This window comes from Pristiophorus japonicus, chromosome 8 (genome assembly GCF_044704955.1).
Source record: "Pristiophorus japonicus isolate sPriJap1 chromosome 8, sPriJap1.hap1, whole genome shotgun sequence".
Lineage (NCBI taxonomy): Eukaryota > Metazoa > Chordata > Chondrichthyes > Pristiophoridae > Pristiophorus > Pristiophorus japonicus.
In genome coordinates this window covers 75,339,652-75,367,535 of record NC_091984.1, presented here as the reverse complement: position 1 = coordinate 75,367,535, position 27,884 = coordinate 75,339,652, and the positions used below count along the sequence as shown (strand labels likewise).

General features: G+C 46.4%; 1 long non-coding RNA gene across 1 annotated transcript in view; it reads right to left on the bottom strand.

Annotated features, from left to right (window-relative positions):
• LOC139268578 (uncharacterized) overlaps nt 1-27,884 on the bottom strand; it is a 128,674-nt gene that overhangs the window by 67,067 nt on the left and 33,723 nt on the right. Inside the window, exon 2 of the long non-coding RNA XR_011594064.1 lies at nt 5,807-5,922. This is a non-coding gene — a long non-coding RNA (uncharacterized lncRNA). The remainder of the gene's footprint in view (nt 1-5,806; nt 5,923-27,884) is intronic.

Below are 27,884 nucleotides of genomic sequence, written 5' to 3'. Positions count from 1 at the left end.
CAGCTGCTCCAAGATATCCTTGACCCTTGCACCAGGGAGGCAACATACCATCCTGGAGTCTCGATTGCGGCCGCAGAAACGTCTATCTTACCACTAAAGCTCTCCCACTCTTTTTCCTGCCCTGATGTGCAGCAGAACCACCCACGGTGCCATGAACTTGGCTGCTGCTGCCCTCCCCTGATGAGTCATCCCCCTCAACAGTACCCAAAATGCTGTATCTGTTTTGGAGGGGGATGATCGCAGGGGACCCCTGCACTACCTTCCTTCCACTGCTCTTCCTGCTGGTCACCCATTCCCTATCTGCCTATGTAACCGTTAGCTGTGGTGTGTCCAACCCACTAAACGTGCTATTCACAATATCCTCAGCATCGCGGATGCTCCAGAGTGAATCCACGCACAGCTCCAGTGCCGCAATGCGGTCTGTGAGGTGCTGCATCAGGATACACTTCCTGCACATGTAGTCGTCAGGGATACTGGAAGCATCCCTGAGTTCCCACATAGCACAGAAGGAACAAGAGCAGCAGGCAGAAACACACCAACAGGTAGATGCAGAGGGACAGAAACAGCAGGAGCAACATGAAGAGGTCCATGAGGGTGTGGCAGAGGAAGAGGCATACACCGATGCGGTAACAGAAGGCCGAATGCACCCAGGCTCTTTCGGCAACAGTGTTCCTACGTTAACTTCACTGAGGAGCTGTGTCTCCAAAGGCTGCGATTTAGGAAAGATGTGGTGACGGAGCAGTGCCATCCACTGCAGCCAGACCTTGAGCCTCAAACAAGGGTGAGGACGGCTCTCTCAGTGGCAGTGAAGGTCACCATCGCCTTCAATTTCTATGCCAATGGATCTTTACAGGGAGCCACAGCAGACATCTCGAACATCTCCCAGTTTGCCGCCCATTGCTCCATTCATGACGTCACAGATGCTCTCTACAGAAGGAGGATGGAATACATCTCATTTCCCATGACCAGACGGAGCAACTGCAGCAACCAACTGGCTTTGTCAGGATAGTGGGCTTCCCCATGGTGCCATAGACTGCACACACATCGCCTTGAGGGCTCCGCACCGCAATCCTGAGATCTTTCAAAACCAAAAAGGATACCACTCACTGAATGTGCAGTTGTTGTGCGACTACACTCCCACAATAATGGCAGCAGCCATGATGCCTTCATCCTGCGCTGGACCGGTGTTCCAGCTCTGTTCCAGCCACCTAATGTAGCTCTCGACTGGCTACTCAGAGACAAGGGCTACCCGCTATGCACCAAGCTCATGACTCCCCTCCGCAACCTCACCACTCCTGCCCAACATTCTTACAATGACAGTCATGACTGTTGGAGTCCTAATGGTCACCTGCACACACGTGCAGGGCCAGTATAAAAGGTTGGCGGCCATGTTGTTTAGGCACACTAAGTTTAGCTCACAGAACTCAGCCTCATGGAGTTCTTCTATACACAACAAGAGAAGGCTGAGGTGTATAAAATTATGAGGGGCCTAGATAGAGTGGATAAGAAAAGTCGTGCCCTCTGGTGGCAAGTATTACATAGTTACATACATAACATCACTCCCCCCGCCAAAGTCTTCGGTACAAGTTATTTATAAGTTGAGGCGATCCAGAGCCCTTCGCTCCCTGGTTGATCGTCAAAGTTCAAACCCTGGTGTGTGTGAGTTGGCCGGACCTTGCCGCACTGCACCGCGGCTGGTCTGACCGGACTATCAGGAATGGTGGGTTCATCCTCGTGATTGACAGCGAGGTCGATTGCTGGTTGGGTGTGTGTTGGTGGATTGTCGATGGTGATGTCCTCTTCAAGTCGTTTCTGGTTGTCAGTAAATTGCAATTTGGTCTGATCTAAATGCTTTCTGCACATTTGCCCATTTAACAATTTGATTATAAACACCTTAGCAGAGGGGTCAACAACAAGGCGGCATAGATTTAAAGTAATTGGTAGGAGGTTTAGAGGGAACTCATTGCCTAAAAGGGTGGTAGAGGCAGAAACCCTCACCACATTTAAAAAGTACTTGGATGTGCACTTGAAGTGCCATAACCTACAGGGCTACGGACCAAGAGCTGGAAAGTGTGATTAGGCTGGATAGCTTTTTGTCGGCCGGCGCAGAAACAATGGTCCGAAATGACCTCCTTCCGTGCTGTAAATTTCTATGATTATTCTATGATTTGAGGTTGACCCGTATTGGTGATAATGATTTAATTTTAATCAGCACAATACATTACAATATTCGAGCAGCAGTTTGCAGAGAATAATTGAGACTTCGATTACTCCATTATGCTCTGGTTAGAGCACAATCATGGGTAACCTGCACTCTGGGTCTCTTGTCTCCCGGTTGTCTCTCTGATTCTTCCTGAAATCTTCTACCATTTTTGGATGTTAAGACCTCCTTCTTGTACCCTTACTCTCATTCAAAACCTATGGGAGCTGAAATTGCCCCCTGACCAGGCAGGAAGCAAAGGGTAATGATTAATGGGTGTTTTTGTGACTCGAAGGCTGTATCCAGTGGAGTTCAGCAGAGCTCAGTACTGGGTCTCTTGCATTTCGTGGTATATATCAATGACTTGGACTTAAATGTTGGGGGTATGATTAAGAAGTTTACAGATGACACTAAAATAGGCTGGGTGGTTGATAATGAAGAAGAAAGCGATAGACTGCAGGAAGATATCAATGAACTGGTCAGATGGGCAAAGCAGTGGCAAATGGAATTCAATCTGGAGAAGTGTGAGGTAATGCATTTGGGGAGGTCTAACAAGGCAAGGGAATACACATTAAATGGTGCGACACTGAAAAGTGTAGAGGAACAAAGGGACCTTAGAGTGCAGGTTCACAGATCCCTAAAGGTAGCAGGCCAGGTAGATAAGGTGGTTAAGAAGGTATATGGAGTAATTGCCTTTATTAGTTGAGGCATGGAATACAAGAGCAAGGACATTGTGCTTGAAATGTATAAAACACTGGTTAGGCCACAGTTGGAGTACTGTGTGCAGTTCTGGTCACCACATTACAGGAAAGATATGATTGCACTGGAAAGGGTGCAGAGGAGATTTACAAGAATGTTGCCTGGACTGGAGAATTTTGGCTATGAGGAAAGATTGGAGATGCTGAGTCTGTTTTCTTTGGAACAGCGGAGGTTGAGGGGAGACTTGATTGAGGTGTCTAAAATTATGAGTGGCTTGGATAGAGTGAATAGAAAAGACCTGTTTCCCTTGGCAGAGGGGTCAACAAACAGCGGTCATAGATTTAAAGTAATTGGGGGGAGGTTTAGAGGAGATATGAGGGGAAATTTCTTTACCCAGAGGGTGATGGGGGTCTGGAACTCACTGCCTGAAAGGGTGGTAGAGGCAGAAAGCCTAACCACATTTTAAAAATACTTGGATGTGCACTTGAAGTGCTGTAACCTACAGGCTTACGGACCAAGAGCTGGAAGGTGGGATTAGGCTAGATAGCTCGTGGTTGGCCGGCATGGTCACGATGGGCCGAAATGACCTCCTTCTGTGCTGTAAATTTCTATGATTCTATGATCAAACTGTGGCACACTCACCGATTTTAAAAAAATCGTTCTCCGTGGGGCGCAGAGTCGACCGATATTCAGATCATTACGTTTTTTTTGGACGGAGCGTTGTTTGGGTCGGCTGCGGGGCACAAGTGCCCTTGGATCAGAGCGGGCGTCGCTCTGAGTCATCAGCACGCGCTGATGATGTCAGCGTGTTGCTGATGACATCAGCACGCACTGATGATGTCAGCATGTTGCTGATGACATCAGCGCGACACAGACTTGCCACATCGCGCTAATGCGTCACAACATCCGTCAGCATCAGTTAAAGGGAGGGCTGCTGCGAGCTCTGCATTAACTTTGATGGCATCCACTGGGCCACAGGGTTTCTGCCAGCAGCCCAGTACCCAAGAGGGGGTGCCAGGCTGCCTGTTGGAGGCCCGGGCGAACCCGGGGTCGCCATTGTCGTGCTCACCGACAATTAAAATAAAGTGGTGGCCTTGGCAGACCACCCTCCCCTTTAAGGATGGATGCACCGCCCAGCCACAAACAGCTTCCCGCCAGTTGGCACCGAGCAGCAGCCAATCTGCCCACGCAGGACAATTTAACGTGGGGAAATTTCCTGCGTGTCAGTTTCCTGTTTGGGGTAGAGGTGGGGTCACCATCGGGCGGTGGGGGGTTGGCGCGTTCTCAACTAGGTGGCAACACGGGCGGCGCAGTCACGAGCACGCTGGAAAAAAATGGAGGTAAATGAATGAAATGTCGGTACCTCTGAGGCGGTAATGGCTCTTAAGGAAAGGGGAAATTTCGGCCCCATGGATTCTTTCTGAACCAATCACTGGCTTACACCCAAACTCCAATCATAAAAATGCCACGTTCGCAGCACTTTGACTTACACAGGTTCCAGTCTTATGACACCCTTACATCATCTGTTTCTGACCCTCAAGACTCATATCTGCGGTAGTTATGGCAACACAAAAAGAACATGTCTCCACAGTGTAGAGATATGGGGGCTGAAATTTAGGTATGCCAGAAAGCAGGCGCACCTATGAATTTTTACCTGGTTTTACGGCTGGGATCCATGATGTGGTCGGATGATCAATTTTCAAAGTCCCACTGGAAGTCGGGCATAGTGGGGGAGGGAGATCAACTGGAAGGCAGGCTGAGGGGTGGAACTTTGGTCAGGACCGGGATTCCGCCGCTGTCAATCAGCAGTGGAGTGGTGGGGACGTCTCAGCGTGTGTGCATCATCATGCTCTCTTCCCTCCATTAAAGGGGAGAGAATCAGTCATTTTTTATCTTCGGCCACTGAGCCACCAGGGAGGGTTTCGGCCGGGCCAGCGGCTTGGCACCCAAGAGGGGGTGTCAGGCTGCCTGTTGGTGACCCGGCCGGACCAGTGGGCACTATCTTGCCGGTCGATCAGGAAGTCGGCCAGCAAAAATTAATACAAGGCCGCCGTGACAGTGGGCCTTCCTCTTGAAGGGCCACCGCGCTGCTGGGCTGCACAGACTCCGGATAAGGCGCAACAACAGAAAAAGCTGTCGGGGGCACTGCAGAGCAGGGGATCGATTTTTTAATGTGAATTTCGGGCGGTTTATTTTTCAAGTGAGGGAGAGTGGCTATGCACATTCTGATGACGTGCTTGCGGCAGTCATCAGCATCGGGGTGGAATCGGGTCCAGGCCGAAAAATCCCCAACTTGAATTTGGGTCGAGGCAGCCATTTGATCATAAAGTGGTGGCCACAGGATTCCACTGCAAGGCCGTCACAAACGGGAAGTAACGGGTCTCTCTGAGACCCTGAATTTTGGCCCCATGATGTCCTTGTTGGTCCTGTGAAAGGCCTATGTTTTTAATTCACTGCAAACATCATAACGTTCCAACACAGTGACAGCTACACTTGACCTTGTCCCCAGGATAGCTTCATCATCCTCACTAATATCCAACTTTCACTCTCAGCCTCACTATTCGACCATAGCAATTCTCTTTCTCACCCCAGGCTGTCTGGTTACAGCTTATTCACAGACTTTTGATTATAAGCAAAAGGGTTACATGTCTCATATAATTCAGGTTATCACTGCATACAATTGATGAAAACAGACTTTTATATTTAATTCTTGCACACAATTATAAATCCATAACTGAAGATTATATCACCAATGATTATAAGATACCAAAACATGTATCTAAAAACCAACTAATCCATGATAATCTTACAGTCCCCGGCTGTCTCCCGAGTCTTAAAACTGCAACTTGATAAAACTGTTTGTCTCAAACATGTTGCTGCCTGGCAGTCACCCTATAACTGTAGTACCTGAGGCTCTTTGTGGGGGTCGAAGAATTTCCTGGTGGTCCCAGGCTGTCAGGGGTAAGGTCAATACTAATATAAAAACAGAAAATGCTGGAAATAGTAAGCAGGTCAGACAGCATCTGTGGAGAGAGAAACAGAGTTAATGTTTCAGGTCGATGACCCTTTGTCAGAACTGACCAAAGTTAGAGATCTAACTGGTTTTAAGCAAGTGTAGGGACGGGGAAACCCATTAGAAATGGGCCACGCTCCTGAATACACCTGTAAAAATAACTTATTTTAAAGTAGAAATTTTCCAAAAATGACAAATAAATATCTTATACGTTAAAATCTTCATTTTTATAACAGCTACATCGGCCAATCAATATGATATATCAACTAAAGTCATCGATGGGCGATAAATGTATTTACATTAACTAGATTTATTTGATTTAGTGATGTTCAACAGAAAAGAAGGTGGAGTTAAAATCAATCCATATTGAAAGATCATTTCAACTCTAATCTTTGAGTATCATAACCATTGGTGTGGAAATCCCGGCCTCCCTGGGTCCATACGAAGTTTCTACGGACCCAGGAAGGCATCGTAAAAGCCGAATTTCAACCCGCAATGTGCATGCGCTGAAAACCAGCTTTTCTGATCTGTCAAGTTTCTGGCTTGACAGATCTCGCGCATATAGAAACATAGAAACATAGAAAATAGGTGCAGGAGTAGGCCATTCGGCCCTTCGAGCCTGCACCACCATTCAATATTATCATGGCTGATCATGCAACTTCAGTACCCCACTCTTGCCTTCTCTTCATGCCCACTAATCCCTTTAGCCGTAAGGGCCACATCTAACTCCATTTTGAATATATGTAACGAACTGGATTCGACAACTTTCTGTGGTAGAGAATTCCATAGGTTCACAATTCTCTGCGTGAAAAAATTTCTCCTCATCTCGGCCCTTATCTTTAGACTGTGACCCCTGGTTCTGGACTTCCCCAACATTGGGAACATTTTTCCTGCATTTAACCTGTCCAATCCCATCAGAATTTTATATGCTTCTATGAGATCCCCTCTCATTCTTCTAAATTTCAATGAAAATAAACCTAGTCGATCCAGTCTTTCTTCATATGTCAGTCTTGCCATCCCGAAAGTCAGTCTGGTGAACCTTTGCTGCACGCCCTCAATAGTAAGAATGTCCCTCCTCAGATTAGAAGACCAGAGCTGCACCAAGGCCCTGAACAAAGGCCCTGCAGCAAAACCTCCCTGCTCCTATACTCAAATGCTCTTGCTATGAAGACCAACATGCCATTTGCATTCTTAACTGCCTGCTGTACCTGCATGCCAACTTTCAATGACTGATATACCATGACACCAAAGTCTCGTTGCAACTCCCCTTTTACTAATCTGTCACCATTCAGATAATAATCTGCCTTCCTGATTTTGCCACCAAAGTGGATAACCTCACATTTATCCACACTATACTGCATCTGCCATGCATTTGCTCACTCAAACTCACCTAACCTGTCCAAGTCACCCTGCAGCTTCTTAGTATCCTCCTCACAGCTCACACTGCCACCCAGCTTAATGCCATCTGCAAACTTGGATATATTACATTCAATTCCTTTGTCTAAATCATTAATATACCTTGCGGTACCCCACTAGTCACTGCCTGCCATTCTGAAAAGTACCCGTTTATTCCCACTCTTTGCTTCCTGTCTGCCAACCAGTTCTCTATCCACATCAATACATTACTCCCAATACCTTGTGCCTTAATTTTGCACACTAATCTCATGTGTAGGACCTTGTCAAAAGCCTTTTGAAAGTCCAAATACACCACATCCACTAGTTCTCCCTACTCTACTAGTTACATCATCAAACAATTCTAGCAGATTTGTCAAGCATGATTTCCCTTTCATAAATCCACGCTGACTTGGACTAATCATGTCACTGCTTTTCAAATGCGCGGTTATTATGTCTTTAATAATTGGATTCCAGCATTTTCCCCACTACCGATGTCAGGCTAACCGGTCTATAATTCATTGTTTTCTCTCTCCCTCCTTTTTTAAAAAGTGATTACATTAGCTACCCTCCAATCCATAGGAACTGATCCAGAGTCCATGGAATGTTGAAAAATGACCAATGCATCTACTATTTCTAGGGCCACTTCCTGTAGTACTCTGGGATGCAGACTATCAGGCCCTGGGGATTTATCGGCCTTCAATCCCATCAATTTCCTTAACACCATTTCCTGACTAATAAGGATTTCCCTCTGTTCCCTCAGTTCCTCCTTCTTGCTAGACCCTTGGTCCCCTAGTATTTTCGGGAGGTTATTTGTGTCTTCCTTAGTGAAGACAGAACCAAAGTATTTGTTCAATTGGTCTGCCATTTCCTTGTTCCCCATTATGAATTCACCTGATTCTGATTGTAAGGGACCTACATTAGCCTTCACTAATCTTTTTCTCTTCACATATCTATAGAAGCTTTTGCAGTCAGTTTTTCTGTTCCTGCAAGCTTACTCTGATATTCTATTTTCCCCCTCCTAATTAAACTCTTCGTCTTACTCTGCTGAATTCTAAATTTATCCCAGCCCACAGGTTTACTGCTTTTTCTGGCCAATTTATAAGCCTCTTTCTTGGATTTAATACTATCCCTAATTTCCCTTGTTAGCCACGGTTGAGCCACCTTCCAAGTTTTATTTTTATGCCAGACAGGGATGTACAATTGTTGTAGTTCATCCATGTGATCTTTAAATGTCTGCCATTGCCTATCTACCGTCAACCATTTAAGTTCATTCGCCAGTCTATGCTAGCCAATTCACGTCTCATACCATCGAAGTTACCTTTCTTTAAGTTCAGGATCCTAGTCTCTGAATTAACTGTGTCATTCTCCATCTTAGTGAAGAATTCTACGATATTTTGGTCACTCTTCCCCAAGGGGCCTCGCACGACCAGATTGCTAATTAATCCTCTCTCATTACACAAGACCCAGTCTAGGATGGCTTGCTCTAGAGTTGGTTCCTCGACATATTGGTCGAGAAAACCATCCCTTATACACTCCAGGAAATCCTCCTCCACAGTATTGCTACCAGTTTGGTTAGCCAATCTATATGTAGATTAAAGTCACCCATGATAACTGCTGTACCTTTATTGCACGTATCCCTAATTTCCTGTTTGATGCCATCCCCAACCTCACTACTACTGTTGGTGGTCTGTACACCACTCCCACTAACGTTTTCTGCAATTTGGTGTTTCGCAGCTCTACCCATTTAGATTCCACATCATCCAAGCTAATGTCCTTCCTTACTATTGCGTTAATCTCCTCTTTAACCAGTAACGCTTACCCCACCTCCTTTATCTTTCTGTTTATCCTTCCTGAATATTGAATACCCCTGGATGTTGAGTTCCCAGCCTTAGTCACCCTGGAGCCATGTCTCCTTAATCCCAATTACATCATTTCCGTTAACAGCTATCTGCGCAGTTAATTCATCCACCTTATTACGAATGCTCCTCGCACTGAGACTCAGAGTGTTCAGGGTTGATTTTTTTAGCACTCTTTGTCCTTTTCGAATCATGTTGTACTGTGGCCCTTTTTGATTTTTGCCCTTGATTTCTCTGCCCTCCACTCTTGCTTTTCTCCTTCCTACCTTTTGCTTCTGCCCCCTTTTTATTTCCCTCTGCCTCCCTGCATAGATTTCCATTCCCTTGCCATTTTAGTTTAAACCCCTCCCCAACAGCACTAGCAAACACTTCGCCTAGGACATCGGTTCCGGTCCTGCCCAGTGCAGACTGTCCGGTTTGTACTGGTCCCACCTCCCCCAGAACCAGTTCCCATGTCCCAGGAATTTGAATCCCTCCCCCTTGCACCATTCCTCAAGCCACATATTCATCTGAACTATCCTGCTATTCCTACTCTGACTAGCATGTGGCACTGTTAGCAATCCTGAGATTACTACCTTTGAGGTCCTACTTTTTAATTTAACTCCTAGCTTCCTAAATTCAGCTTGTAGGACCTCATCCCATTTTTTACCTATATCGTTGGTACCTATATGCACCACGACAACTGGTTGTTCACCCTCCCCCTCCAGAATGTCCTGCAGCCGCCCCGAGACATCCTTGACCCTTGCACCAGGGAAGCAACATACATCCTGGAGTCTCATTTGCAACCGCAGAAACGCCCATCTATTCCCCTTACAATAGAATCCCCTATCACTATAGCTCTCCCACTCTTTTTCCTGCCCTCCTATGCAGCAGAGTCACCCCTGGTGCCATGAACTTGGCTGCTGCTGCCTTCCCCTGATGAGTCACCTCCCTCAACAGTATCCAAAATGGTATCTCTGTTTTGGAGGGAGGTGACTGCAGGGGACCCCTGCACTACCTTCCTTCCCTTGCTCTTCCTGATGGTCACCCATTCCCTATCTGCCTGTGTAACCTTTACTTGCGGTGTGACCAGCTCACTAAACGTGCTATCCATGATGTCCTCAGCATCGCGGATGCTCCAGAGTGAATCCATGTGCAGCTTCAGTGCCGCAATGTGGTCTGACAGGAGCTGCTGCTGGACACACTTCCCACACACATAGTAGCCAGGACACTGGAAGTGTCCCTGACTTCCCACATACCACAGGAGGAGCATGACAGCGCTGGGCTCTCCTGCCATGATTAACCCTAAAATTATCCCTTAGATATCAGGAGCGAAGACATTTGCAAGGGCAAGATTGCGGTATTTATGCATATCTTGCCCAGCAAATGTCCTCAAAACTCGTGCCTGATAAAAGCAGGCGCATAGCCTATTTTTACTGAGAGTTTGAAAACGTATCAAAAACATTAAAATAACATTTAAAACAACATATTTATGTTAAAACCCTGCCCACTCAGGTAATTTTATTTTAAACCATAATTAAAAATGTTTTTTAAAATCGGCAAATTTTTTTCTTTAAGAAGCATTTCTATCAACTTTAATTTCTATAGTGTATTTATGTGAGATGTTTTTTTTTAAATGTTTCTGACTCACGAAACTTCTATTACTATGAATGAGAAAATACTTTACCGTGATTGGGTGCCCAGGCCCATGTGACTCCTGCGGACGTCCCAACGTGAACACGTTCCGTTGCGTAAGAAGAGGAGGCCTCAAGTCCTGGATCTCTGGCGGGCATTCGACCAAAAGGTAAGTGTGCATCTTCTCTCTTATTTTTCGTCGAACGCCCGCAGGATGAAGAAACTGGGATTTCTGGGCCATTGTATTTCCAAAAATCCATAGTTACTCAGCAATGGAAGTTATAAATTCACTTTTAAGATAAGCACAGTATAAAATTGATGCTTAATAATGATAAAATATTTCTAATGTTTTGTTTCAGGAATTGCAAACCTGTTGGAAGTCTAATTTCCATAGTGATCTGCACTGTCCAGTTGGTCTCCAGAGGCCCACACTTCCTGTGGAAACCAACTGTGGCCACTTGTTTTATGGTAGGTTCGAATGTGTGAATGTGCTTACATTGCTCTGTATTGAGATATACTTCTTTAGGATAGGACTCAGTCTTTCTCTTTCTCTTCTCCCTAATTGGATCTGCCAGTGGTACACCACTCTTGTCTCACCCAATGCTTCTTTGAAATTAAAGCACTTTGCATTCACTTGGTGCTTCCTCATGTGGAAGGCAAATGGAATGTTGACCTTTATTGCAAGGGGTATGGAGTATAAAAGTAGAGAAGTCCTGCTGCACCTGTACAAAGCGTTGATGAAACCATGCCTGGAGTACTGCGTACAGTTTTGGTCTCCTTAGTTAAGGAAGGATATACTTGCATTGGAGGCAGTTCAGAGAAACATAGAAACATAGAAAATAGGTGCAGGAGTCGGCCATTCGGCCCTTCGAGCCTGCACCACCATTCAATAAGATCATGGCTGATCATTCCCTCAGTACCCCTTTCCTGATTTCTCTCCATATCCCTTGATCCCTTTCGCCGTAAGGGCCATAATCGAACTCTCTCTTGAATATATCCAATGAACTGGCATCAACAACTCTCTGCGGTAGGGAATTCCACAGGTTAACAACTCTGAGTGAAGAAGTTTCTCCTCATCTCAGTCCTAAATAGCTTGCCCCTTATCCTTAGACTATGTCCCCTCGTTCTGGACTTCCCCAACATCGTAAACATTCTTCCTGCATCTAACCTGTCCAATCCTGTCAAAATTTTATGTTTCTATGAGGTCCCCTCTTAGCCTTCTAAACTCCAGTGAATATAAGCCTAGTCGATTGAGTCTCTCCTCATATGTCAGTCCAGCCATCCCGGGAATCAGTCTGGTGAACCTTCGCTGCACTCCCTCAATAGCAAGAATGTCCTTCCTCAGATTAGGAGACCAGAACTGCACACAATACTCAAGGTGTGGTCTCGCCAAGGCCCTGAACAACTGCAGTAAGACCTCCCTGCTCCTATACTCAAAATCCCCTAGCTATGAAGGCCAATTTACCACCTGCCTTCTTCACCACTTGCTGTACCTATATGCCAACATTCAATGACTGATGTACTATGACACCCAGGTCTCGTTGCACCTCCCCTTTTCCTAATCTGCCGCCATTCAAATAATATTCTGCCTTCGTGTTTTTGCCACCAAAGTGGATAACCTCACACTTATCCACATTATAATGCATCTGGCATGCATTTGCCCACTCACCTAACCTGTCCAAGTCACCCCGCAGTCTCTTGGCATCCTCCTCACAGCTCATACCACGGCAGCTAAGTGTCATCGACAAACTTGGAGATATTACACTCAATTCCTTCATCTAAATCATTGATGTATATTGTAAATAGCTGGGGTCCCAGCGCTGAGCCCTGCAGCACCCCACTAGTCACTGGCTGCCATTCTGAAAAGGATCCCTTTATCCCGACTCTCTGCTTCCTGTCTGCCAACCAGTTCTTTATCCATGTCAGTACATTACCCCCAATACCATGTGCTTTAATTTTGCACACTAATCTCTTGTGTGGGACCTGGTCAAAAGCCTTTTGAAAGTCCAAATACACCACATCCACTGGTTCTCCCTTGTCCACTCTACTAGTTACATCCTCAAAAAATTCCAGATTTGTCAAGCATGATTTCCCTTTCATAAATCCATGCTGACTTGGACCGATCCTGTCACTGCTTTCCAAATGCGCTGCTTTTTCATCTTTAATAATTGATTCCAACATTTTCCCCACTACTAATGTCAGGCTAACCGGTCTAGAATTACCCATTTTCTCTCTCCCTCCTTTCTTAAAAAGTGGTGTTACATTAGCTATCCTCCAGTCCATAGGAACTGATCCAGAGTCAATAGAATGTTGGAAAATGACCACGAATGCATCCACTATTTCTAGGGCCACTTCCTTAAGTACTCTGGGATGCAGACTATCAGGCCCCGGGGATTTATCGGCCTTCAATCCCATCAATTTCCCTAACACAATTTCCCGCCATTAAGGATTTCCTTCAGTTCCTCCTTCTCACTTGACCCTCGGTCCCCTAGTATTTCCGGAAGGTTATTTGTGTCTTCCTTCGTGAAGACAGAACCAAAGTATTTGTTCAACTGGTCTGCCATTTCTTTGTTCCCCATTATAAATTCAACTGAATCTGACTGCAAGGGACCCATGTTTGTCTTCACTAATCTTTTTCTCTTCATATATCTATAGAAGCTTTTGCAGTCAGTTTTTATGTTCCCAGCAAGCTTCCTCTCATACTCTATCCCCCCCCCCTAATTAAACCCTTTGTCCTCCTCTGCTGAATTCTAAATTTCTCCCAGTCCTCAGGTTTGCTGCTTTTTCTGGCCAATTTATATGCATCTTCCTTGGATTTAACACTATCCTTAATTTCCCTTGTTAGCCACGGTTGAGCCACTTTCCCTGTTTTATTTTTACTCCAGACAGGGATGTGCAATTGTTGAAGTTCATACATGTGATCTTTAAAATGTTTGCCATTGCCTATCCACCATCAACCCTTTAAGTATCATTCGCCAGTCTATTCTAGCCAATTCATGTCTCATACCTTCGAAGTTACCTTTCCTCAAGTTCAGGACCCTAGTCTCTAAATTAACTGTGTCACTCCAGCTTAATAAAGAATTTTACCATATTATAGTCACACTTCCCCAAGGGGCTTCGCACATCAAGATTGCCAATTAGTCCTTTCTCATTACACATCACCCAGTCTAGGATGGCCAGCCCTCTAGTTGGTTCCTCGACATATTGGTCTAGAAAACCATCCCTAATACACTCCAGGAAATCCTTCTCCACCGCATTGCTACTTGTTTGGTTAGCCCAATCTACATGTAGATTAAAGTTGCCCATGATACTGCTGTACCATTATTGCACGCATCCCTAATTTCTTGTTTGATGCTGTCCCCAACCTCACTACTACTGTTTGGTGGTCTGTACACAACTCCCACCAGCATTTGCTGCCCTTTGGTATTCCGTAGCTCCACCCATACCGATTCCACATTACTAGGTTCACTAGGTTGATTCTTGAGATGATTCGGTTGTCTTATGAGGAAAGGTTGAGCAGGTTGGGCCCATACTCATTAGAGTTTAGAAGAATGAGAGGTGATCTTATTGAAACATAAGATTCTGAGGGGGCTTGACAGGTTCGATGCTGAGAGGATAATCCCTTTCGTGGGGGAATCCAGAACTTGGGGGCATAGTTTCAGAATAAGCGATCGACCATTTAAGACAGAGATGAGGAGGAATTTCTTCTCTCAGAGGGTCATGAACCTTTGGAATTCTCTATCCCAGAGAATTGTTGAGGCAGAGTCATTGAATATATTCAAGGTTGAGATAGACAGCTTCTTGAACTATATGGGAGTCAAGGGTTATGGGAAACAGGCAGGAAAGTGTTGAGGCCAAGATCAGATCAGCCATGATCTTATTGAATGGCGGAGCAGGCTCAAGGGTACATATTACCTACTTCTACATTTATTTCTTATGATCTTATATTCTTTTAGCACTGCTGTTATCCAAAATAGAATCATCTGCCTGCTGTACCAGTGACCACAACCCCAATTCCCCTTTCAACATTTGTCCCACACCTTACCTTCCCTCTGTTACTGACCATCACAGCGTCCTCTTGCCTACGATGCTGAAATAAAAGATTCAGCATTGACACGGAGGAACCTGAAGAAGACCATGAGATGGAGCTCACAACACCGCCAGTGAACAAGCAACAAGAGCAATCAGAAGAATGCACAGTCCTTGCGGTCAGCCCGGACAGGCCGGAATCACCACAGGGTGACAGACTCACGTCAGTGTCCAACAACCAGAGCCCCAACTGCGGCGCTCCACGAGGGAGCGTAGACCACCTGAAAGACTAAACCTATGATCCCAGTAAGACTTTGGGGGGGGGGGGGAGGTGATGTCATGTATGTAACCACAATGTAACACCACTGTATTACTGTATACACTCAACCTAGATGCACACCTTGACCACAAGGGGTGAACTTGTGGGAGACACTCCTTACCTGATCACACAGGTATAAAAAGGGAGGTCCCATGCAGGGTCATCATCTTTGGAGTCCTGTGAATAAAGAGTTAAGGTCACAGAGTGACCTTGTCCCCAGAATGTGCCTCTGTTTAAAAAAGGGGGCAGGCAAAAGGCAGGTAACTATAGGCCGGTTAGTTTAACATCTGTAGTGGGGAAAATGCTTGAAACTATTAAGGAAGAAATAGTGGGACATCTGGATAGGAATAGTGCAATCAAGCAGACGCAGCATGGATTCATGAAAGGGAAATCATGTTTAACTAACTTACTGGAATTCTTTGAGGATATAACTAGCATGGTGGATAGAGGTGTACCGATGGATGTGGTGTATTTAGATTTCCAAAAGGCATTCGATAAGGTGCCACACAAAAGGTTACTACAGAAGATAAAGGTACGCGGAGTCAGAGGAAATGTATTAGCATGGATAGAGAATTGGCTGGCGAACAGAAAGCAGAGAGTCGGGATAAATGGGTCCTTTTCCGGTTGGAAATCAGTGGTTAGTGGTGTGCCACAGGGATCAGTGCTGGAACCACAACTGTTTACAATATACATAGATGACCTAGAAGAGGGGACAGAGTGTAGTGCAACAAAATTTGCAGATGACACCAAGATTAGTGGGAAAGCGGGTTGTGTAGAGGACTCAGAGAGACTGCAAGGAGATTTGGATAGGCTAAGCGAATGGGCTAAGGTTTGGCAGATGGAATACAATGTCGGAAAGTGTGAGGTCATCCACCTTGGGAAAAAAAAAAACAGTAAAAGGGAATATTATTTGAATGGGGAGAAATTACAACATGCTGTGGTGCAAAGGGACCTGGGGGTCCTTGTGCATGAAACTCTTTTTGGAGTTCACCTGCAAAAACATAAAACATTAAACGGTGCCACCCGACCTGGGTGACACTCCAGACATTTACAAGGCCCTTTTTTTTTTCCCCCTTTTTTTTGTTTCCTTGTGCATGAATCCTTGTGCATGAATCCCAAAAGGTTAGTTTGCAGGTGCAGCAGGTAATCAGGAAGGCAAATGGAATATTGGCCTTCATTGCGAAAGGGATGGAGTACAAAAGCAGGGAGGTCTTGCTGCAACTGTATAAGGTATTGGTAAGGCCGCACCTGGAGTACTGCGTGTAGTTTTGGTCACCTTACTTAAGGAAGGATATACTAGCTTTGGAAGGGGTACAGAGACGATTCACTAGGCTGATTCCGGAGATGAGGGGGTTATCTTATGATGATAGATTGAGTAGACTGGGTCTTTACTCCTTGGAGTTCAGAAGGATGAGGGGTGATCTTATAGAAACATTTAAAATCATGAAAGGGATAGACAAGATAGAGGCAGAGAGGTTGTTTCCATTGGTGGGGGAGACTAGAACTAGGGGGCACAGCCTCAAAATATGGAGGAGCCAATTTAAAACCGAGTTGAGAAAAAATTTCTTCTCCCAGAGGGTTGTGAATCTGTGGAATTCTCTGCCCAAGGAAGCAGTTGAGGCTGGCTCATTGAATGTTTTCAAGTCAAAGATAGATAGATTTTTAACCAATAAGGGAATTAAGGGTTATGGGGAGAAGGCGGGTAAGTGGAGCTGAGTCCACGACCAGATCAGCCATGCTCGAGGGACTAGATAGCCTACTCCTGTTCCTAATTCTTATGTTCTTATGTTCATACTGTAGAGTAAGGACTTTACAAAAGCCACCACAAAGCAAACTTTCCAATCCAGCTTTATCCATCTAATATTACATCAAGAAATCAAATAATCACCCTTGTGCATTTCCTTAGTGACTGTCTTGTGTGTGCCCTTGCCTAGCCTACTGATGTCACGCAGTGCTGCCCCAGTGGCTGCATCATCATCATAGGCGGTCCCTCGAACGGTCCCACATAGGTTCACAGATGTTTCAATGAAGGAGCCGATATTCCTGCACATGGCTGGTGGAAGGCTGCTGACTTTCAGTGAGAGACACTGCAGATGGCCTTGCAGGACAACCTCGAGGAGCAGGTGGCTAGGAGCATCAAATCGAGTGACCGTGTTTTTTCTTCTTCTAACTCTCTTCTCCCCTCTTGGTCAACCACTGGCTGGGCAGGCTAGATTTCTTGAGTATGTGAACTGAGGAAGGCACAAGGGTAGCGTTGTGGAGAGGGGAGGGTGAGAAAGCAAGAGCTGCATGCTTACACCATGCATCCCTTGTAAATCAGAAGATATTGTGGAATGAGGGGGAAGTGAGGTGTGAGAAACAAGAATAATGTATGAGGGTATCAACATCTTGTATCCTTTCAGCCCTGCTGCTGGCCAAGGGCTCAGCAATGCCCCTGCCAAGAATGGCCATCACCGTCTCTTCCAAGGGGATGAGGTAAAGCTAAGAATGTGAGGTGTGCCTTGTGTTTGGTAGACTGTTGGTAGGTGAGTGATGGGGCAGGGGAGCACTTGTGCAATGAACAGTGAGTGAGGCTGGTGATACAGTTGGTAGGAGACGGCATTGGAAGATGCATTTACCAATCTTGACCACTGGTCTGAGATCATGAAACATCTTTGCGCACTGGATCCAGGTTGTGGGGACAACACTGCTGGCAAAGATGGCCTTGACGATCTGGTCCCACATCATTCTTTCTGAAGGGCCTCCTAGCCCTCTGAGGGTAGAGGATCTCTCTTCCAGTGTTAACTCCCTGCACAAAGCTGGAGTGTTGCATGCGAGATCCTGGGTGCCCTTTCCTGACTTGTTAAGTCATTTGTGCTGAAGCATTTCTACCATTTTCTTACGTACGGAAGGAAATTCCGTTTTAAGAGCTGAAGACTGCCATTTTGGAATAATTTACATTTTTTTCATTTTAGAAGGCAGTTCCCCTTTAAGGGATCGACACTGCCTTCTTAAATGTCAGGCTAGCTTTAAAAGAACACTGTCTCGCTCCAGGGACACTACTGTCATGCTTCATTGGGCCTCCTGTTGAGACTACTACCCGAAACAGCGTGTTACACTGCAGGTTTTGTGCTGGCTAATGTAAATCAGCATCAAAATACCGGTGCTACCTGCACTCTTTTTGCGGGCGGCAGCTAACTTTGGCCCACGGTGGCACCAGCAGGTTCCCGCTGACTCAAATTTCTAGGCCAAAACTTCCTTACAGTCATGCTATTATGCTAAAAAATAATCATTGCTTTTCTGTACTCCCAGTAGATCATATTACCATATTATTCTGTAATGAAGATAATGGTCATTTATACTTTTATTCAATGTCATTTCAGCTGTGCTTTTAAATGTTATTTTCATTTTATTAAAACTGTAGCATGTATTTTAAAATAGACATGTTAGAGAGTGAGTATAAGATTGTAATTTATTCTTCGGGTCAAATAACCTTAATAAGTCACTCTTTTGACTTATGATGTCATCTGAACTCACAGAGTATATCACAGTTTTATTGCCCACTGCTGCCCATCCAGAGCTCTCACTACATCATCCTTGTGTGCCTTTATCTGGTGCAATGTGGATTAATCGTCTTCGATTACAGGTTAATGATGGAGGAGGTTTATTCAAAGAAGCAAAACCCACAAATTACCTGAAAATGTTAATAGTCTTCAGAGCTGTAACACGGTGCATAATGTTTAATATATCCATTGCAAAGCTTTGCAATGTTTCAAATATCACTGCGTATTATACATTATTTTTCAATATTTATAGAAAGTAAATTGCAAGACATTACTACCTGCCTGAAAAATATTTTTATATAAGTTGTTAGAGAACACGGAATAAAGATGCAGGTTAGAGATGCCTTGAAAAAAATTTGAACAGAACTGAGAAAGAAAACCTTACCTGTCACTCTCCTGGGGTTGTGCTGAAGACAGGAATCTTTTAAACAGTCACACCATTATGGGATTCAAATTTCCTGGGGATTCGGCTACTTACACTCATTTTTCACGGGAGTTATCCCAGAACTAATACTTGCTGGTATGCAAATGAACTCAACGAGGAAATATCCCTGCTGCACCCCCTGCTGGTGAATGACATTATTTCCTGACACAACAACAATATAACAGCACTGTGGACATCCATGAGATTAAGGGCCCAAGTATCGCATGAACAGCACAAGTTAATGGGCTTGCACATCCAAAAGAGATGTACTTCCAAAGTGCAGCTGACCTCTGTGACAGATAAATGATTTAAAAATATCATGCAATCACATTACTAAGTCACTTTATAATTGTTAGCCCTCTCTGACTACAACTTACTTCTCTACATGGCATAACCAAGTGTACGTGCCAATGACAATAAATAATTCCTCTTGTTCTAGTTAAAGGAAGATAAGAGCATTCATGCTAATAATTCCAAAGGAAGACATAGGCAACCAATCAGAATACGTTTATTTTCAACCCATGTGAGGTTCATTCCCATTTGTGCTATTTATCAACATGGTCACATAAATTGTTGTTTGTGCTACTTTAAAACACATGTTAACTCATTTGAAACAAGTTATACCAGAGAGGGGTACAGCACGTAGCAGTTATGATAGTGGACTTGTAATATACTCGTCAAGAGTCCAAATCACACCACTAATTTGATTCAATAAAATGACTATGAAAGCTGCTGGACTATCAGATATGCCCAACTGGTTTATTAATGTCCGTTAGAGAAGGGGGGACTGGTCAACCCTCTTCTGTCTGGCTTACACTTGATTTAAGTCCACATTACGCGCTTGACTAATAGTGCAGATGAGTAATAAATGTAGTGTTATTCACATCAATGAGAGAGAAAAAAAATACTGTTCTCAGCCAACAGACCTGAGTTATATTATTGACTGCACCACATACTGTGCTGAATAATGGACACACATGCAGAGTTCCAGTCCCAGAGTACTAAGTGCAAGAGTGTGGGTGGGACAGGTATTTCTCTCCTTAATTTTGAGGAGCCAAAAGTAAGTTCCCAGGAGCTCCAATCGACTTATTGGCCACTTTTAAGATCCGGTTTTGCATTGGAATGTAGCTACATAATGTTGTGTATCTATAAAGCATGCACTCCCATGTTCTTTCACCAGGGAGCTCATCCCCTGAAGTCCCAAGGGATCCCAGCATCCCTTGGGAGCACTGTATATAAGCCGGCCCCTAAGGCCTGTTCCTCACTCTGGAGTATCTTATTAAAGACTGAGGTCACTGTTACTTTAACCTCCCTGTGTGCAGCCTCATCTGTGTTAGGAACACAATAACTGGCGATGAGAATACGAATCCAATGCAAAGATGCAGCAAACTGTGGGCATCCTGGAGAAGTTCTCGGAGGGTGAGGACTGGGAAGCCTATGTCGAATGGCTATACCAGTACTTTGTAGCCAACGAGCTGGACAGAGAAGGAATTGCTGCAAAAAGGAGAGCGGTCCTCCTCACAGTCTGCGGGGCACTGACCTACAGCCTCATGAAGAATCTTCTGGCCTGGGTGAAACCCACAGATAAGTCGTATGAGGAGCTGTGTACACTGGTTCGTGGGCATCTTAACCAGAGAGAGAGCGTGCTGATGGTGAGCTATCGGTTCTACATGTGCCAGCAATCTGAAGGTCAGGAAGTGGCGAGCTAAGGCGACTTGCAGGACAATGTGAGTTTGATGGCTACCTGGAGCAAATGCTCAGAGACTTTTTTTGCATTGGGCATTGGCCACGAGACCATACTATGAAAATTTTTGACTGCAGAGACACCAACACTCAGTAAGGCCATTGCGATAGCACAGGCGTTTATGTCCACCAGTGATAACACCAAACAAATCTCTCAGCACACAAGTGCTAGCAATGTTCATAAATTAACTGGAACTGTGTTTGCGAGCAGAAATGTACAGGGCAGAACCCATGAGTCTGCAACTGCCAGCAGGCCTCAGGTGACCCAGATGACTCAGAATCCCCAACAAAGGATGAATGCAAGGCAATTGTGGAGGCTTCCATTCAGCTTATTCATGTTTGCAAGAGCTGTGGAACAATGGGGCACCTCCAATGAGCTTGCAAATGAGCTGCAAGCTCTGCAAAACCTGTTAACCACCAAGTGGCAGAGGACGATCGGTCCATGATGGTTCAAAGCAATTTTGAGCCTGAGAGAGAGAAGGCAGATGCTGAAGTACACACATTTTCGACGAAATGTCCACCTATAATGCGAAACGTAAAATTGAATGGCTTACCTGTAGCCATGGAACTGGACACTGACGCTAGCCAATCCATCATGAGTAAAAAGATGTTTGAGAGACTGCGGTGCAACAAGGCATTCAGACCAGCCCTGAGCCCCATCCACACGAAACTGAGAACGTACACCAAAGAGCTTATCACTGTCCTGGGCAGCGCCATAGTCAAGGTCACCTACGAGGGCACGGTGCACGAACTGCCACTCTGGATTGTCCCGGGCGATGGCCCCACACTGCTTAGAAGGAGCTGGCTGGGCAAAATCCGCTGGAACTGGGATGACATCCAAGCGCTATCACATGTCGATGAGGCCTCATGTACCCAGGTTCTTAACAAATTTCCTTCCCTTTTTGAGCCAGGCATTGGAAACTTTTCCGGGGCGAAGATGCGGATCCACATGGTCCCAGAGGCATGACCCATTCTCCACAAGGCGGAGCGGTACCTCACATGATGAGGGAGAGAGTGGAAATCGAGCTGGACAGGCTGCAATGCGAGGGCTTCATCTCCCCAGTGGGATTCAGCAAGTGGGCCAGCCCGATTGTTCCAGTACTCAAAAGTGATGGCATGGTCAGGATTTGCGGCGATTATAAAGTAATTATTAATCGTTTCTCGCTACAGGACCAATACCCACTACCTAAGGCAGACGACCTATTTGCGACGCTGGCAGGAGGCAAGACATTCACCAAGCTCGACCTGACTTCGGCCTACATGACGCAGGAGCTGGAGGGGTCTTCGAAGGGCCTTGTTATGTATTGTCCAGGTACATTAAATGTATAAGTACAATGGTGCGCCACAGAGGGCGCTGTGGTGGGAGACCTGACAGTACCTGCAAGACAGAGTATAAAAAGCTGCCCACCACACCTGAGAGGCACTCTGGAGTTGCACAATAAAGGACTAAGGTCACAGCAGTTACTACAACACCAGACTGTGTGGAGTCAGTGATTTGAGTGCTACATACATCACATTGCCGACAAGGACACGGGCGAGCTTCACTCAACCATGGCTATTCTGGGCTCGTTAAAGGATTTTACGGTGGACAATGATTGGGAGGCCTTTACGGAAAGGTTCGAGTACTACTTTATGGCAAACAACCTGATGGGGGGCACGGACGCACTGAGAGAGAAGCGTAAGGCGATATTGCTTTCCAGTTGTGGCGATGAGGTTTACTGTCTCGTCAGGGATTTGCTGACACCTGCGAGCGCCAGGGACAAGTCAAATGAGGAGCTGATCGAACTCATTCATGACCAACTGAAACCGAAGGAGAGCACCCTCACGGCCAGGCACAAATTCTACCATCACTGCAGGCCTGAGGGCCAGGATGTCACCAAATATGCTGCGGACCTCAGGAGACTCGCGGCGCCACGTGACTTTGGCACACACCTTGACGAGGCGTTGCGAGACGTTTTTGTTATGGGGATTGGCCATGAGGGTCTCCTTCACAAGCTGCTATCCACTGAACCTACAGTCACCCTGAAGCAAGCCATCACCATCAGCAGGGCATTTATGATCTCGACTTCCAGCACCAAGCAGATGATCCACACAGTCTCGAGCCCGGCAGGCACTGTCCACAGGATAGCGCCCGCCATGGACAAAACTGCAGAACGTGGCTCTGCCCGGGGCAGAGAGCACGGAGTTCGAGGTCCTGGAACTCAAAGTTCACCGAGGGGGGCTAATCGAGTAGCACCATGCTGCCGCTGCGGAGGAAGCCATGGGGCTCACCGGTGCAGGTTTGCAGAGTATACGTGCAATGCCTGCCACATGAAAGGCCACCTTCAGCGTATGTGCAAAAGAAACCTGACTCACCGTGTGGCTGAAGAGATGGTAGAGGATCCCAGCGAGGAGCAGGTAGAGGAAGATGAGGCGTTTTGACTGTACACGTGTACCGACAATTCGGCCCCAGTGATTATGGAAGTCAAGATTAACGGAGTCCCAGTGAGTATGGAAGTGGACACGGGCTCGGGTCCGTTGTTGATGAGTCAGGTAACTTTTGATAAACTGTGGGTCAACCCAGCTGCACGACCCAAGCTGGTCCCGGTCGCGGCGAAGCTGCGTACCTACACCAAGGAACTGATACCTGTTCTTGGCAGAGCGGATGTGCAGGTATCTCACTGGGGCGAGACGCACAGTTTACCTTTGTGGGTCATTGCAGGCGATGGGCTGACACTACTCGGCAGGAGATGGATGGGGAAAGGTCCGTGGGAGAGGGGAAGACTTCATTCCTCCACAGACCGCTGTCCCTGGGTTCCCAAAGAGCAGCGCCGACCGAGCTGGAGGAGAAAGAAGCAGTCCACCGGCAGTCTAAATCCCCACACAGATGAGCAGACCCTCGAAGAGCAGTTTTGTAGGTGCGGGCCGATTGCTGGAGTATGGGCCGGCGACGCGCTGCGGGCGATGAGCGGGAGGTCCATCGATGGCCGACAAATCCAGGGGGCCCACGCAGAGGAAAGGTCGGGCGGCAATCGTGGCTACGGCGGCCGCAGGAGAGGCAGCAGTTGCGGAGACAGTGACAGGAGCAGAGGCTACAGCGGCATCGGGGGCTACGGCGGTGGCTGGTGTGATTCGGGAGAACGCGAACAGTTTTATTTCTAAGACCTTTTCAGTGACTGGCTTCCTTCTCCGCACGTATAATCGCACAATCGATCCAGCCTCTTTAAAAGCTTCTACTGCTTTTCTATGTGCTACTTCCCTTACATCTACATAATTTACCCGAAGGATGCAATCATTCACCCGCAATCTTCCATCCTGTGCAGCTGCACCTCCTACAATGATTTTTGTAATGAATATGCTGGGATCATCACCAATGTGCGGATTATCTGTGCCACCTGCAATGCTGAAGCCGAGGCCATAATTTCCCCTTTCAAGTGTGATTTTATCCTTTCTTTCTTCTTTGTTCCTTCTGTTCTTTCTTTGCCAGCGAGCTCAAGATGGTGGTGAGCCTCGTGGCAGCAGAGCTCTGCAGAGAAAGGCAAGCAGAGCAACTAAAATGGCAGCACCCAGTGAAAGCCTCGTGGGAAACACAAGATGGCGTCTTAAAAGGGAAATGCACCTGGGAGTCTTAAAATGGCCTTACACCATTGGCGGTCCCCACAAAGAGACTTTTGTAAGGCAAGAGCGACTCTAAATGAGCAATGTGAATGTAGGATGACGGATTTATGATAAGAGTTAATATTTTAATGCTGAATGGTTACTGTGTTTAAAATAATGGATATGAATTACGAAAAGAGTTAATACCACGAGGTACAAGTAAAAGGGTAATGGATCCGTGACTAACATGACTAATGGACTAAAGCGATTTTCGATTTGTGATTCATGCAATGGTTCAGCAGCTGCAGATGAGCTGCCAAGGCAACTACTTTCTGAGAACAGAGGCAACGCACCAGTTGCGATACCCTGTCTCAGCGCAGCCCATTACCTCGGGCAAAAAGGGGCAGTATACCGCCACCATACCTCAACCCGAGGAACTGGGATTAAATAACTGTTCAGTGTACCTGCAACCTTTTGACATAACATCTGCACCATATATTATATGTACCATACAAATGTACTGTGTATCTATACCTGCTTTCGATTGGAGGTTATGCTCATGTACTTCATCGCCCATGGAAGGACTGCAAACACCACATGCTTGCAACGGATTGCAAGCATAATCTCCACATGGGGGAGAAGAGGGAAGTGGATGGTCATGGACTCACACTCACAAATCAACCAGGATGAACAAGGCAGGCGTTACCGGCAATGGCTTTTGGAACTGGGGGGTAGGGGGGTGGGGGAGTGAGATAGAAACATAGAAAATAGGTGCAGGAGTAGGCCATTCGGCCCTTCAAGCCTGTACTGCTATTCAATAAGATCATGGCTGATCATTCCTTCAGTACCCATTTCCTGCTTTCTCTCCATACCCCTTGATCCCCTTAACAGTAAGGGCGATATCTAACTCCCTCTTGAATATATCCAATGAACTGGCATCAACAACTCTCTGCGGCAGGGAATTCCACAGGTCAACAACTATCTGAGTTAAGAAATTTCTCCTCATTTCAGTCCTAAATGGCTTGCCCCTTATCCTAAGACTATGTCCCCTGGTTCTGGACTTCCCCAACATCGAGAACATTCTTCCCGCATCTAACCAGTCCAGTCCCGTCAGAATCATGTGTTTCTATGAGATCCCCTCTCATCCTTCTAAACGCCAGTGAAAAAAGGCCCAGTTGATCCAGTCTCTCCTCATATGACAGCCCAGCCATCCCTGGAATCAGTCTGGTGAACCTTTGCTGCACTCCCTCGATAGCAAGAACGTCCTTCCTCAGACTAGGAGACCAAAACTGAACACAATATTCCAGGTGAGGCCTCACTAAGGCCCTGTACAACTGCAGTAAGACCTCCCTGCTCCTATATTCAAATCCCCTAGCTATGAAGGCCAACATACCATTTGCCTTCTTTACCGCCTGCTGTACCTGCATGCCCACTTTCAGTGACTGATGAACCAAGACACCCAGGTCTCGTTGCACCTCCCCTTTTCCTAGTCTGCCGTCATTCAGATAATATTCTGCCTTCATGTTTTTGCCCTCAAAATGGATAACCTCACATTTATCCACATTATACTGCATCTACCATGTATTTGCTCACTCACCTAATCTGTCCAAGTCACCCTGCAGTCTCTTAGCGTCCTCCTCACAGCTCACACCGCTACCCAGCTTAGTGTCATCTGAAAACTTGAAGATATTACACTCTATTCCTTCATCCAAATCGTTAATGTATATGTTATATATTGTCCAGGTACATTAAATGTATAAATACAATGGTGCGCTACAGAGGGCGCTGTGGTGGGAGACCTGACAGTACCTGCCAGACAGAGTATAAAAGGCTGCCCACCACACCTGAGAGGCACTCGATGTTGCACAATAAAGGACTAAGGTCACAGCAGTTACTACAACACCAGACTGTGTGGAGTCAGTGATTTGAGTGCCGCATACATCACAGGCCTCACCTGCATCAACACGCACAAGGGATTGTTCATCGACAACAGATGCCCATTTGGAATTCGGTCGGCTGCAGCGATCTTCCAGAGAAACATGGAGAGCCTGCTCAAGTCGGTACCACACATTGTGGCCTTTCAGGACGACATATTGGTCACGGGTCGGGACACCGCCGAGCACCTACAAAACTTGGAGGAGGTCCTCCAGCGACTGGATCACGTAGGGCTGCGGCTGAAGAGGTCAAAATGAGTCTTCAAGGCAACAGAAGTGGCGATTTTGGGGAGAAAGGTCGCGGCGGACACCATTCGGCCCACAGATGCCAAGATAGAGGCTATCAGGAACGCACCCAGGCCACAGAACGTCACGGAGCTGTGGTTGTTCCTGGGACTCAACTATTTTGGTAACATCCCACCGGGGTTAAGCAGCCTTTTAGAGTCCCTACACGTGTTATTGCGCAAAGGTGAGAACTGGGTATCAGGAAAAAAAAACAAGTAATTATTTTTGAGAAAGCCAGAAACATTTTATGCTCCAACAAGCTGCTTGAATTGTATAACCCGTGTAAAAGACTTGTGTTAGCATGTGACGCGTCATTGTACGGAGTCGGGTGTGTATTACAACAAGCTAACATTGCGGGGAAGTTGCAACCTGTCACCTATGCGTCCAGGAGCTTGTATAAGGCCGAGAGGGCCTACAGCATGATTGAGAAAGAGGCATTAGCGTGTGTGTTCAGGGTAAAGAAAATGCATCAGTACCTGTTTGGCCTCAAATTTGAGCTGGAAACCGATCACAAGCCCCTGACATCCCTGTTCGCTGAAAACAAGGGGATAAATACTAAAACCTCAGCCCGCATACAAAGGTGGGCACTCGGGCTATCAGCATATAACTATACCATCCGCCCCAGGCCAGGCGACCGAGAACTGTGCGGATGCTCTCAGTCGGCTACCATTGCCCACCACGGGGGTGGAAATGACGCATCCTGTAAACTTGTTGATGGTGGCACAGTCCGCAGACTTGTTGATGGTCATGGAAGCGTTTGAAAATGATAAATCACCTGTCTCGGCCCGCCAGATCAGGACTTGAACCAGCCAAGATCCTCTGCTGTCCCTAGTAAAAAAACGGTGCACTGCATGGGAGCTGGACCAGCATCCCCGTTGAAATGCAAGAGCCAATCAAGCTGTTCCATCGGCGAAAGGACGAGCTGTCCATTCAGGCAGACTGCCTGTTGTGGGGTAACCGCGTAGTGCTACCAAAAAAGGGCAGGGAGACATTCATCTTGGATCTCCACAGCACACACCCGGGTATAGTAATGATGAAAGCAATAGCCAGATCCCACATGTAGTGGCCCGGTATCGACTCTGACTTAGAATCCTGTGTACGGCAATGCAGCATATGTGCTCAATTGAGCAACGTGCCCAGAGAGGCACCACTAAGTTTGTGGTCCTGGCCCTCCAGACCATGGTCGAGGATCCATGTCGACTATGCGGGCCCGTTTCTCGGTAAAATGTTCCTGGTGGTGGTGGATGCTTTTTCA